This window comes from Dipodomys spectabilis, unplaced genomic scaffold, assembly GCF_019054845.1.
Source record: "Dipodomys spectabilis isolate Male_0828 unplaced genomic scaffold, ASM1905484v1 ptg000333l, whole genome shotgun sequence".
NCBI classification, from domain to species: domain Eukaryota; kingdom Metazoa; phylum Chordata; class Mammalia; order Rodentia; family Heteromyidae; genus Dipodomys; species Dipodomys spectabilis.
Genome location: NW_024871010.1, coordinates 459,611 through 473,429, shown reverse-complemented (window position 1 = coordinate 473,429; position 13,819 = coordinate 459,611). Strand labels below are relative to the sequence as shown.

Sequence of the window (13,819 nt, the reverse complement as noted above, 5' to 3'; positions counted from 1 at the left end):
GAATCTAATGGACTTTTTTTTTCTTGGCCTGCTTTCAAACCACAATCCTCAGATTTCATCTTTCTGATTAACTACTACTAAAGACAGAAGACATCAGTGTGGCTTCTAATTTTTCCTCTGTAGTTATCAAATGCACATACTTAAATAGTAATTTAAAACTGAGAGTATAGAAGCAAGATGTACAGTGATGATACTGTCCTGTCAGAAATTCAAGTTAGTAATGTAAATTATTCTTAAGACCATACACAAAAAATATCATATTATAGTGTAAGAGAACTCACTATTGAACATATGAGCCTTAAGAGCTTTCTAATAGATCCATTATTTATTGTTATCCAACATTAGAAAAATGTATGAGGCACTGGTAAAATAGAAGTCCTTTGCATGACTACATATATTCCTTGTTTTTTTTTTTTTTAAAGACACTTGCTTTCATTTAAAAAGTAGGCCTGTCTATTGTCTTCAGGTGATTTCAATAATTGAAAGTGCTTAGTGAGAAGGTCAAAATGTATTAGTAGTCCTTAACTATCAATTCTCATTTTTCTTCTTGGAGAATATAATGATCAAATCAATAATTCAGAATCAGAAATCAATATTTCAGAATCATGCTTCCAGTGCAAGTGGATCACCAGTAAGAAATCCTCAATACCAATTTCCACAAAGTTTTGTCACAGATACAATCTCCCTGCCTTCTGTAGCTGCTTTACTACCTTACTATTTCTTCATTATACAGGAAAAGTGTGATTCACCTGGTTTCAGTCAGATCTGTTGCTAGAATTATCAAGGAATTAGTTTATTGTCTGTAATTTGGTCAAAGTTATGTCTCATTATGTAGGCTACTATAAATGTATTTACTAATTTCAAGTAAATACATAAATTCTATTCCCATCTTTTTTATAAAATAAAATTTTGTTTGCTCTATAAATTGATCAGAGGCATGGATTTTGTGGCTAGCTAGGTCATTGCACATCATCTGTCTCTCTCTCCCTTTCTTGGTTCTCATAGATAATATGATTGCTCCATAATTATCCTAACTTATTTTGCTTTTATATTTTTGGTTGCATCATTTCAGTTTTTGCTCTGCCATTTCCCAAATCATTTATATAGAAGGCGTTATTTCCTAATTTCTCATTCCTAGAATAAGCTGCACATGAAGACATCACTGGTCCTCATTTTCAGTGTGTACATTTGAATACGGAGGAACACCTTTCCTCTGCTCTCCATCAATTCCCTACTCTCCAGTGAGAATAATTTCGAATAGTAAAATTGGAAAAAGAGAAAATAAATCATGGTGAATAAACAGTTGCGGAAAATTCACTGGATATTTCTGACCAGTTCAACCAATGTGAACTATTAGGAAAATACATGGACACCTCATTCCCACTGGCACTCAAAGTTTCTGGTTAGGCAATTCTTAGGAATATGAAGAACAAGATGAAAAAATAAGGAATGATAACAATTGCAAGAAAAAAAATGAAGAAGGATCCAAGCAAATTTCTTCATTGGGCTGCCAAAAATATTCGACTTACTACAGTGCGGAGACTTCTTTCCCAAAAGGCCACTCATGTGAATAGTAGGGATGATGATGAGTATACCCATCTTCATCGAGAAGCGTACAGTGGACAATTAGACATTGTCAGTGAGTTGGTGTCTCAAGCGGCACATGCAATAACTGTAGATGACTGGACACCCCTGCACAGTGCATATACGTGGAATAATACCAGAGTGACTTCTTTATTACTTCATCATGATGCAGATACCAATGCCCAACTAAAGGCCACTTGTCCCCCTTACATCTTGCTGCTGAGAATTGAGCTAGCAAATATATGCTTGATTTCCTTCTGTTGAACCATTATATAAAACCAGGCCTGGAGAACAACATAGAAAAAATTGCATTTGATATTGCCAAAAGGATAAGTATGTATCACTACCTCTATGAAGTTGTGGAAGGCTGTACAAATTGTTCACCTATGTCCTAATGGTCGGGTTAAGTTTCTTAAATTTCAAAAATGCAAGTCGATCTTTTGTGTCCCTACAAAATATTTTCACAATCCAAATAAGAGCAATATATTCTATTTTGGTCTGTCATGGGGCTTGAACTCTGGGCCTGGGAGCTATTTCTGTGCTCTTCAGCTCAAGGTGAGCGCTCTACTACTTGAGTCTCAGCTCCACTTCCAGTTTTCTAGTGGTTTATTGGAGATAAGAGTACCACAGACTTTCCTTCCCAGGCTGCCTTGGAACCATGATCCTCAGATCTCAGCCTCTTGTGTAGCTAGCATTATAGGCATAAGCCACATGTGCCCAGCAACACCAATATTTTACTGTAAAAATTCATGGATTCCGCAGAATTCTTCCAAGTGAATTGCCTGCATTGGATGTCAAAATGTATTCAATAGTTTTTGTATACATGTATAATGATTTCTTCAGAGTTTGTGATTTTTTAATCAGAAACAATTTTAACTTACCTGTTGATATGAGTAGTACAGAAACTAAAATATTTCTGGTGCTTGTCTGAAAAAGTATATTTTAAAATATTCTATATTCTATGTTTGCATAATGTTCATAATTTATTTTATTTTCTCCTAGATATACTTTGAATTCTACATTATTTTATAATATTGAGGTTCATTAATGTGTTCTTTCTGATTGTATTCCATATAGAAACAGTTTGATTCCTTTTTTTCTAGGTCTTAATATTATTTTGCTTTGGGATAAAATGACAATGTTGTCTAATTTGAAAAGTTTTGTAAAGTTTATCCTATGTAAACGCCTTTCTGAGGTGAATATTTAATACACTGATGTCAAACTGAATTTAATTATATGAATTACGTGTATTGTTACAGTTGTAATTTTGTTTTAATAACTGTTTTTCATTTCTTGCATCTGAAGAATGAAACATATGGAATACTTCTCAAATTTTCATGTTATCCTTGTGCAAGTGCCATGTTAATCTCTGCATTGTAATTTGAGTATTAGTGCTGCTGAAGCATGTAGTATCCTCTAAATTTAAGTAGTTAATGATGCAATCTTTATACAAGCCTATATCTATGGGTGCCTACTTGTAACAAGGAAACCGTATTGTTCCTAACAATGCTATCGATCTTATTTCCCTAAAATTCTGTGAATAGTAGAAAAAATTATATTGATCAATCAATTGCTCACATTTGCAAATTTTTTTGTCAATGACTATCTTAAGTCTTTTTATTTGGAATTTGATCATACTCTCAATTATTTATAGATAGGTCCAAAGGTGATGGCTTTTTCAAGTACTTATTTATTCAACTGTGTTAGCTATGTGGACCTAATGGATTCAAAGTAAGCATTGCTTAAGAGCTACTTCTAAACTTCTTCAGCTGATATTTTCCCAAATGAGGTGTTACTGGCACAAATGTCTACCTGAGCCTTTACCCTTCTTCCATGTGGGAACAGACCAACCAGAATATCTTACCCTGACAGCATAGATTGTCTTACTAGAACAAAACTAATCTTGGTTACAAGGGATCATAGAGAGATGAACAGTTCAAACAGAACTGTTCAGACTAGAATGTATTTTATCAAAATATAATTGTTTATTATACCTTCCATTTCAAAAGTAGCTAAAGCCAAGAAGGTGAAAAAATTGTTCATATGCATGATTACTTAATGTCCTGGCCTGTCTATCATCCAACCAGGCAGGAACTTACACTACTGCCTTTTTATCACCAAATATTTTCATAGTTGCGGGAGAAGTCCATATGTTTCTCCTAGTTATTAGGCATTAAATTGATACTGTTTTAATCACAGTGTTTCCTCTTGCCTCCATGCTGTAAATCTACAAATGGTAAATCTTTAGGTCTAACTCTATCAAACACTAAGGTAGAGATAATGGAATAATACTTTAAAACAGAGTTGCCTTTGATACAGTAACTACAACAGAACAATGCAAACCTGTGCCTTTTAATTATATTATATATAATTATATATTTTATATTTATATGTGCTGATTTTATATTTCACACAGTAAAACTTACTAGAATTAGTTGACAATTTGACAAATAAATTGATATTTATTTATTCCAATAAATAGAATTGGAATATAAATAATTAGGTTTAAAATATATATTAGATATAAAAAGTATCAATGCAATGTCTTTAGTATAAACTTGTGATACATTCTAACTGTTCTTGGTCTTCTGAATCCACATGGTAAAAAACAATGTTTTCCTCTAATCTATAATGCATTTTACTCTGCTGCTCTGTTTATTGTTTTAACTGTCTTGTCCCAAACTGTTTTTCTCCATATTTCGGAAGCATTCCTATTGATTATACCCAAATTTTGCTAAGATGTCTAAAAAAACATTATCCTTCTGCAGTCCCCATGGGTCCTAGGATCCCAGGTCCCAGTTACCTGCATCATCAGATAACAGGGGCAAGACTTCTCACCAAGGCCCATGCAACATGTCAGCACATAGTAATTGAAGACCAACCTCAATTTCTCATTTCCTATATTTCAGGGTCCCAATTCCTTGAGATGCAGGTATTAGCAGTAAGCAACTGTGGAATGCAAGGCAACTTAAAATGAAGAATGAAATAAAAAAATTTGAGAGAAAGTACTGTAATTAAAACATTCAACTTATAGATGACCAGCCCATATGAGTGAACAAGTTCACAAAGTGTCATAAGATTATTTTTAATACCCCTCCCCTATGATTAATGAAAGATTTTATTCCAACATAAGTGGGCCAAAAAATAGTTCCTTGAAGGATAGATCCATAATTGGTCTACCAAAGCCCGGAAAACTTGACTTAGAGGTCAAATGTAATTCAGAAAAATATTTGAAGCACTAAGGAGTGCTTCAAAACACTGGGACTTCAGTACAACATGGTTCTGTGGTATAAAAATGTCACTCTCAAACCAATGATAATCTACATTTAATCTTCTGAAAGTGTATTCCTTTTCAAATAAACTTTTTAAAATCACATTCGTCAAAATGACATTTTACAAGTTGATGATACTTAGTGACATTACAAGATTTTTAAGTGTAGGGAGCAAGTTACAATAGAGTTGAATTATTTACACAGCACTAATGCCAAACACGTTCAACCATTCATTAAAGTGTAGAAATAGTACAACCCACAATTTGTGTTTTTCAGTAAGGGCCTTCCAGAAATGTGTTAAATAGGTTAGCCTCCTAAATTTCAAACCCAAACGTGAGCTAATAAATTTCATCATTTAATAAGGTACACTTTAAAAAGTCACAAATAGTTGCCTTATCATATGTTATTTTATGTTTTCCCTCTATCTAACATAGTAAGAAATATGACTTTAAGTCTTGAATATGGGTATTCATCAGAGATATGACAAACATAATATCTGTCTTCTATTTTTATCATATTCCTCTTTTGGAATAAATTTTAATTTTCTTCTTTTTCCAAAACTTATAGGCAGTAGAAAATATTATTCCATGTAAAATAAAAGAATCACTCCATTGTACAAAGCCATTTATAAAAATTCGTAGTTAGGAATACATTCTAAGCCATTTTTGTAACTTTCTTTTTGACTAAAGATTAATCTTCCAAATGGATGAGAATAAAATCTTGTTTAGGTGATTCACCTCTCCAGTCTCCAGCAAATTGTTGCTGCAGATGAATCAATTATGGAAATATAAGCTGACATCAGTTCAAGAATATGCAGGATTGAAAGTCCATGGAATGCATATAAACCATTCAAAGTATTAATAGACAGTTTAACACAATGACTATCAGGAAGTTGAAACCAGAGAGGAATTATAGTAAAGACATAGAATGAATGAAAAATGAACAAGGGGCAAGTACAGCTAGAATATTCAATGTACACATATGATAAAGGAAGTGGTAAATTGGAAATAAATCTTGAAGAAAGGGTTGGTTGAGAATGATGGAAGGAGTGACTCCGATCTAGGAGCATTGGACAATTAGATGGATATATTTAATTGTAAAACAATTGCATAACCTTTTAAAATTCAGTTAAAAAACACAAGAAACAAAAAACAGAAAAATCACAACCAAACAGCAATCTCCAGAGAGTATTAATATGACCTCTCAAAATTTTAATCAATTAATGAAGGGCAGTCTTGGGAAAAGCAAACAAAACTGTTCAAAGAGAGAAGTTTGGGATAGGGGAGAATTTTGAACAGAGTTAGATAGATTGTCTAAGATTATAAATCACCTCCATCTGCTGCAAATAGTATCTTTCTTCTACGAGTTTTCTGTCTGAACTGGATAATCCAGTCCTGAGACACACTTGGTAGCTTGTGAGGTTAGAGTGGAAGAAACAAGATCATGAACCCATTACTCCACTGGAGAGAAAACAATACTCTATATTTTCTCTAATATCTCTTCACTACTCTTTCTTCATACTTTTAAGTCAATTGATTTTGAATTATATTTTTCCTTCTTTCTTCTGGCAAAGTAATTCATTAAATATTATTTGCCATTTTCTTCTTTCATGCTGTTTAATTGGCCATTGATATTTAATGAGTCCATTAAATATCCCTCTTGCATTTGGTTGCCATGAAACAACATTTATGTTAATGAGGAGAAATCTAATGTAAAACTTTGTCTCCAGAATACAGCCCTAGAAGCTGTGATCACAAATATTCGGCTATTTTTTTTCTTTTACCTTAAAAGACTTCTTGTGTATAAAGTGACCACAAAAATAAGTACTCCATCACTTGTTGGTTCAATCAGAATTGTCTAAGCTCAAAAATATATTTTCCTAACAAGATGCTGATAGGAAACAAAAAATACTGCACTTTTATCTTCTCTTTTAAGGTTCTCCTTAGATACTATATCAGGAACAGTGAAGTTATTCTAGGCAAAATTATTTCAATAGATTTTTTTCTCTTGGTCTTGCATTTGTTCACCAAGATGTATGGAGGAGAATAGAGTTGAATGACCCATACCTTGGAAGACAGTGTCTGTTACAAAAGGACAATGCTTCTATGTCCTACTTCTATGTCTTCCTCCTAGCTCTTGCCGGAGTTCCAATTAATCACAGCTTCTTGGCTTCATGTCTAGTGAAGCTGAAGGACTAGATGGGCTCCACCACTGTTAAATCTTCATTATTTCTCTTTTAAAACTCTTTAAGTTGCCTCATTTGGACGTTGAATTCATTTTCATGTCTTCATTCAATCAGTTCTGCATTGTAGTGAGCCAAATAGGCTCTGTAAACTCACTTTAGGGAGTAAAAATACTAACACAATTTATAGCAAAAAGTTTTGGCATTCCTTCACTGCTGAATACAATATGCTTAGCTAAGTCTTCTATGAAAATTTTTTTTATTAACTTTTCCATTTGCTCAATTCTCTTCTGAACTTTTTGGCATATGTAATAACAGAAGTCTTCACTATCTCATATTAATAAGGATATCACTTTTGTGAGCCACATAGAAATGTGAAATTATTGGTTGGAAGTATCCAATCAGATTTTTTTCTGTGTTTCACTGCTTCACATCCAAAGACATTGTGGAAAGTGTTACAAACAAAAATGTGTAATCCCAACACCTTCTTTCATTGTGAAGGGCACTTTCTCCCTAAATATTTTGACTCAAATTATCTTTTTCAGAGAATTACTCTTTGGTAATTAAAGGTAAATTCACAAATTTTGATGCCTTATTTTTTTAAGTACTTTGAATTTAAATTCCAATACAACCTTGTGTCAAACAGTGAAAATATATTTCCTGGGTAAGGAAAATTCCAAGGGACCCTACAGGATTTACAAGTTTGTTTGTTTAGTGTGAAAAAGGGACATCTTCATCCACATTGCTCCCTCTCTACTAAGTCTCCTTGGATTTCTTTGCATGAAAACTATTCTTCCAGGCAATTTAAATTTTCGTAATAGGCTAAGTTGTTAAAATTTTGAACAATTAAAATTTACCTGTCATAACTTTAAAACTCTTGAAAATCCTTTATCAGAACCGCGAATTCACCAATCTTAATTCCACCATTACCATCAAAAAGTTAACATGCTATTTTCATGATATAGTATCCATGCAGCTATTATATTCCAGTGGCTTTGTTATGCATATATATAACCATATTAGCTGATGCTAAGCAAAATTAATACCAAGATATGTAACCAGATTTTTTCATTTGTGGTTGTTGTTTTTGATGAACTATGTGATTTCTGTTTTCTTTGGGTTTTCCTCCTATGGTTTATCCTTCTGGTATATCATTTTGTATTGTATACACATTTACCTTAATTAGCGAAGGGAAGAGGAAAAGCATAATGGTGAGACAAAGGACAAAAGGCAAACCAATGCAATAGCAATACTCACAAGACAATATATTGGAAATGCACATTACAACTTGTGAGGGATGAAGGAGTGAAGGAAAACTGTGAGAAAATGAGAGAAGGTTAACAAATTTGAAAAGTTATGATTTAATACCTTACAATTACTGTAACCCCACTGTACATCACTTTGATAATAAAATTGAAAAATAAGTTGCATAAAATATAATTTCACTGTATTGGCACAGGAAATAATATTCTTTATGTAATAATATTTTAAAAATCAATACTATTTGGCATCTAATTTGAATTAATTACCCCTTATTTATCAGGGGGTCATCAACTTGAATGTTATCCAACTAGACAATATTTTCACAATATACTTGCCAAATTTTTCAAAAAAGAATAACTTTAGTATTTTCTCATTCTAAAACAGAAAACCGTTTAATGCTATGGAAACCCATAACTTTTAAAAGTAAGTAAGTTGTTAAGAGGACAGAATATATGCGTTCTTCAAAATTCCTATGACTAATAACTACTCATTTTTAAATTCTCAACATTTCTGGGAGATTCCAAACAGTACCTGTTCGCATGTTATATAATTTTGCAATAGATGTTGTTTCCAATGGGGTGTTACAGACTGAGAAGTCAACAGAAAAATAGCCACATTCTGGTAGAGGATAAAACTATGAAGCATGTGTAATAATTAATTCTTCAAGAGTAAGCTATTGTTTATCAGAGTAAGCTATTATTTCTATGACCATCAATCCCAAGATTTATGCCATAAAGTCATCCTAGCCCAACAGTTTCCAACTTTTAAGGGGCACCTTAAAATTCCTTAATTCACATCATGAATACCTTATCTCTATTTTGAAAAAATACTACACCTCTGCTAATATGACGCCCTCCTAGTTCTGAAAAGAACACCACAATACATTGAGCTGCATCATTTTTCCTCCACTAGTATTCTTGAGATCAGAATATTATTTATATTTATACTTTTTTAACTATCATAGATATTCAGGATGCTAAGATAAAAAAATTATGGTTCAAAGCCCAACCAGGCAGGAAGGTTTCTTAGAATCTTATCTCCAAAAAAATTCTCCACAAAAGCAAGACTCAAGTGGCACTGAGGTTGAAGTGGTAGGGCATGAGACTTGAGCATCAACAGGCTCAGAGACACTGTCCAGGCCAAGAGTTCAAGCTCTAGGATGAACCAATAAAACAAAAACAAAATTGAAAACAAACCCCAAACCTAGCATTTTTCTCCATGTATACAGAGGCACGTAAATAAGGAAATGACTTCCTGTGTTACATATAGGGAGAAGAAAGAAGATGTCACACAATTACTCTCTTCATACCATATTAAACCAAACCCTTAAAAAATTGGTTTTTCTAAATGTATAAATTAATGTCATCCATTTTTTGGCAACTCTGTCTAGATTATTCACATTAACATAGTATACATGAACTGTGGGAAATATCTATTAACTATGTTCTAATTATAACTCTCTTGAAAGAATATATAGACAAATAGAATGCCAGAATCATTTGTGAATTTTTCAATTAATCCCTCTACTTAAAAAGAATTTTGTAGTATACTATAGAATATGAAATTACAAACAAAACCAAAAAATATATTTTAAATCTAAATTCTAATTTAACAAGGTCTACAAAGTCCTACATTAGACGAACTTTTGTTATTTCTCCAGGTTTAAGCTTTTGTAATCCTTCAACATTAATTTGGAATCCAACAGAATGAGGCTTACTTACTTTTGCAAATTTTTGGATGGGAATCATGAGCTATTTTTCATCTAGGAATGTTCTGTAATGAAGAGAGCATTTAAACCACAAGTGAGGATATATATGAGTTGCATTCAATAGGAAACTTGACTTCTCAAAACATAATGACAAAATTAGCCCAAACTTCCAACTGTGTATTCCTTTTTTGTTGTTTGATTTGTTCTACTGAGACAAAATTATTCTACCTGGTCCAGGGAAGGTATCATTATGTAATTCCACTCTCTAATCTCCTGTTTGAGTGCTAGAATTCCAAGCTTGTAGCACTTTGCCCTGCCATAGTTTGTTTATTTAATCTAGAAACAGACTAGCAATTCTGAACTTCTCCTATGATCTTATCCACTAGACTGAATGCTCAGACTGTTTATGTACTATTTTCAAAGATGTTTTAACATTTGACACAGGATATGAACATTTTCAGATGCACCTGCCGGGTTCCCTGATTCATTCTACCATGGATCCTATAATAATAATGATTACTTGACTCTCTTACTATCTCTGGTCCCTACCTATGTAATATTCTCAACTTCTGGGGGAAAGTTCACTTGAAGGCTTTCTAATATTTAAAATTATCATTTGATTCTAATCTTACACAGGACTTATTTTCTATTGTTTTCTAACTTTTCTACATATTCTGAGAGTTGTTTCATTTGTATCTTTTTGTGTGCACCTATAAGTGCCTCTGTGTGTATGTGTATGTTCGTATGTATGTATGCAAAAACCTAAAGCTGTTATTCAGCAATGTTGCTCATGACTGGTATTCCAGCTTTTGGCTGATTAATTATAGGTAGTGTCTCAAAGCCTATACTGTCCAAGCGGGATGCAAATTGAACTTCCCAGACTCCTTTACATTTTTAGGTTTTATTTTTCCAGGAGTATCAACTTTTAAACTTCAAACACTTTTGTGAGTGTAAAGTGTAACCTGTAGCCCAGATTTTTAACTCAAGAATTCATATAAAGATAGACGAACATATACATTACATATCCTGAGTGTACACTGTTAGAAATGTGATCATAAACCAAGTTGTTGTGAAATCTGAGGATTGGGGTTTAAAGCCAGCACGGGTAGGAAAGTCCTGGAGACTCTTTTCTCCAATAATTACTAGAAAATTAGAAGTGGCACTGTGGCTCAAGTGGAAGAGCCCTAGCCTTGAGCTGTGTTTCAGAGGGACAGCAACCTGTCCTATATTTCAAGTGCCACAAATAACAACAACAACAACAACAAAAAGAATATAAGAAAAGGAAAGAAAAAGAAATGTGATCTTAGCCACCAGGTTCATTGCTAGTATAATTCCTGTTCTCTCAAGATGGATTCTTTTTTTCCAGTTACGTCGACTCTCCTATATCTGACTTGCATTGGAAACAGAATCATTCTTCCATTCTCCTTTTTGCACATTTACTTGATTAGCAAGCGTGATTTAGAAAGGCAGTGGCCTCATGCTTCATGTTCCACTTAGGAGTAATGCTTTCTCTATATCACTCCCATAAATCTACATATTGGATTTGGCTTTATTTTTTCAATGTTTTCTTATTTGTTGAGTCTTCTATATTTTATTGAACACTTATACATAAACACAGAACTTCTTTTTCTCCTATAATTGCTATTGTTTCTCTTACTCTTAACTCATGTATACTTGGGAAATTAATGTACAGCACATAGACTCACAAAAATGATCTGAGAACCTTCTTCCCATTTAAAATTCACCTTAATTTACAGAGCACATAGGAAGTTTGAACAAAATGTTCTCATGGATAATGTATTTGTAAGCAATTTAAATTTCATTTCTCTTTACTAAGTTGTCTCTGAAACACGTGTTACCTCATGGCCAAAAGTATCCTTGTGCTATTTCAATGAAGCCAGAAAACATTCATTTTTTTCTGGAGCAGCACTATAGATTGTTACTGGAAGTAAGTGGAAGTAACTGTTACTGGATGTGGAAACTGATCCTAGGAGAGGAACTGAACATGGAGAAATGACAAAGTTCAAGTTAACTATTGCTTTCCTTTTTACTGCATAAGAAAAGGATCCTAGGCTGGAAGGAAACTCTGTCCTTGACTTTTGTGAGTGTGTCTTTTACTCATATAAAACTTGTCTGTGAACTTCTGGTTGAGAGTATTACAAAAGGAAACAATATGTCATTTGAAGGCCAGTATAGAACAAAAGGAAGTCACTTTATTTTAAAAATGTTCTACTGCAAAGAAGCAAAGATATGGAGGTTTTAAAGTGTCTTATGGATGGATGTTTCACTCCTGAGATGAGTCTCTTTTTGCAGGAATCAGTTATCAATTCCTTTAGTCAAGTCCTGTGTTTTCCATAGCAATAAGGATTCCAAAAAAGCAGGATCCAGTGAGTATGATCAGCAAAAGCAGCCTATTTTCGGACCACCACTATTTTAAGGAGAGTCCCAAAGAAATACCCAGGGTTTGTTTTGTTTCCTTGTTTATTTAGTTTGTGCTGGTTCTGGGGCTTGAACTTAGAGACTGGACCCTGTCCCTGAACAGTTGTCTTTCTTTCCCACCTGGCCCAAAGCTAGTACTCCGCTGCTTGAGCCAAACCTCCACTTCTGGCTTTTTTGGTGTTTAATTACAGATAAGGGTTGACAGACTCTCTTGCCTGGGTTGGCTTTGAACTAAGACAGTAAGAAAGCTAAGTGACATCAACTGTATGTACTTCTCTTTTGAACCAAGAAATATTAGATGAAGTTTATTATAAAGTTACTATTTGACAATTTTTAAAGAAGAAAATATGTTTAGCAAAGAAGCCATAACAAATAACTCAGCAAAAGTAGGTGCACTACTAAATCATTTGGGAAGATTACTATTGACTTCATCATTCCTTTGAGGGAAACTTAAAGCCATATTTGTAATTTTTTGTTGGTTGTGATTATTGAATATTGATCCTGGGCATTGTCTCTCAGCTCTTCAGCACAAATTGAGCACTCTACCACTTTAGCTACAGCACCACTTCTGAGTTTCTGGAGTTAATTGAAGGTAAGTGTTTCATGGACTTTCCTGACCGCTGGCTTTGAACCACAATCCTCTGGTCTCAACCTCCTGAGTAGCTAGGATTACAGGCATGAGCCACCAACACCCGGCTCATATTTGCATTTATGTGCACTTAATGTCACTATGTAGACAAAGAACGGAAATCTGAACCAAATGATGTGACATTGAAGCTTGTCAAAATGATTGAATTAGCAATAAATATGTCCTCCTTTCCCATTTTGTTACATTAATGACCCATGAGCTATGGGACTCTTACATTAGCATCCTCTTTCATCTTTGTAGGTGTATTTAGTATCAGAAAATGTTCACAGAGAAATATAGAAAGACAGATTTTTAGAAAGCAAAGGAGATCAGGTATGAAAGAACAGCATAGAAGGAGATACATTTATCACACAGAGATTAAGAACTAGCCTAGGAGATTTTGAATGCTAAAGGCAATGAGGAATAAGCCTAGTTGATAACTAGTTCTTCAATATCCAAAAATGGTTTCCTAGAACGGTTTCTGCTATACCTTAGTTGCTATCATTTTTTCTTTCCATCTGGAGTTATTCCTTCTCTTTTGTCACAACTATTAATTAGCCTCTGCCCTTTTGGTGCGATGACTTGCCCAAAGAGTTTCCAAATCTCACTTAGACTGTTGTTGTTGTTGTTGCTGTTGTTGTTTTGGCAGTCCTGGAGCTAAAACTCAGCGCTTGGGAATTATTCCTGAGCTTTTTTTTTTTTTTCCCCTCAAGGCTAACCATCCACCATTTGAGGCACAGGAC

At 33.7% G+C, this 13,819-nt stretch overlaps 1 pseudogene; it reads right to left on the bottom strand.

Moving 5' to 3' along the window:
- Positions 1 to 2,893: 2,893 nt before the first annotated feature.
- On the bottom strand, positions 2,894 to 2,990 carry LOC122095082 (annotated as a pseudogene).
- Positions 2,991 to 13,819: the final 10,829 nt, after the last annotated feature.